Source organism: Aplysia californica, unplaced genomic scaffold, assembly GCF_000002075.1.
Source record: "Aplysia californica isolate F4 #8 unplaced genomic scaffold, AplCal3.0 scaffold00257, whole genome shotgun sequence".
In the NCBI taxonomy this organism is placed as follows: Eukaryota; Metazoa; Mollusca; class Gastropoda; order Aplysiida; family Aplysiidae; genus Aplysia; species Aplysia californica.
Genome location: NW_004797527.1, coordinates 467,071 through 468,078, shown reverse-complemented (window position 1 = coordinate 468,078; position 1,008 = coordinate 467,071).

Below are 1,008 nucleotides of genomic sequence, written 5' to 3'. Positions count from 1 at the left end.
GGAAGAAAAAAAGTAAGTAAAAGTAAATAGAAGAATGAATGGATTGCAGATATTCAGTCAGGCTTCCGCCAAGGTCATAGCTGCACTGATCAGATCATCAGAATCTGTCAAGGAATTGAGGATGGTTTTCAACAAAAGCCAAAATTCCATCGATCAGTGCTAGTCCTGCTGGACTACTCCAAGGCATGAAAGACTATTACTGTCAATGGCTGACAAGGGAGTTCCGTTGCGTGCAGTCAGATGGATCCATGGTTTCCTGAGAAACAGACAAGCCCGTGTTCGCCTGAATGGAGAAATAAGCAAAAGCCAGAATTTCAAACAAGGGCTTCCCCAAGGAGCTGTACTATCACCGCTGCTGTTTATATTCTTCATAAACAACCTCGCAGAATCCCTCCCAAACCCTGACACACAACAACTGTCTTCGCCAGGCTGATCTACTCCATGTTCGCTGATGACTGCACAATATTGGCTAGTCACGCAAAAAGAGAAAAGGCGACACAGTTGATTGTGGACATGGCTGTGAAATGGAGCAATGAATGGAAACTTACTTTGAATGCAACCAAGACTGAGGTGTGCTTCTTCTCAACATGGGTGAAGGAGGCAACGCGGCAACCAATAATTCAGATCGAAGGGAAAAAGATACCATTGCAACCTCAAAAATGAAGGTGATCGGTGCTGTCAGCAACTCAAAATGGGGCTGGGGTAAGGAGTCACTCAAACTTCCTACGTTCTGGACTTCGTGTCCTTCCACGTGGTTCGCACAAATAGAGGCCCAATTTGCTTTGCGTGGGATCGCAACTGACGAGACAAAATACTACTACGTCGTAGCGGCGCTTGATGCAGCTACAGCAGCAAGATCCCTATCCATAATTTCCTCACCTCCTTACAGAGGCCTATAGCTTATCGGAGGAAGAAAAAGCAGCAGCCTTATTGAGCATAAAAGAACTGGGCGATAACAGACCCTCTGAGATGATGGAAAAAATGCTAGCTTTGTTGGGAGAACACAAA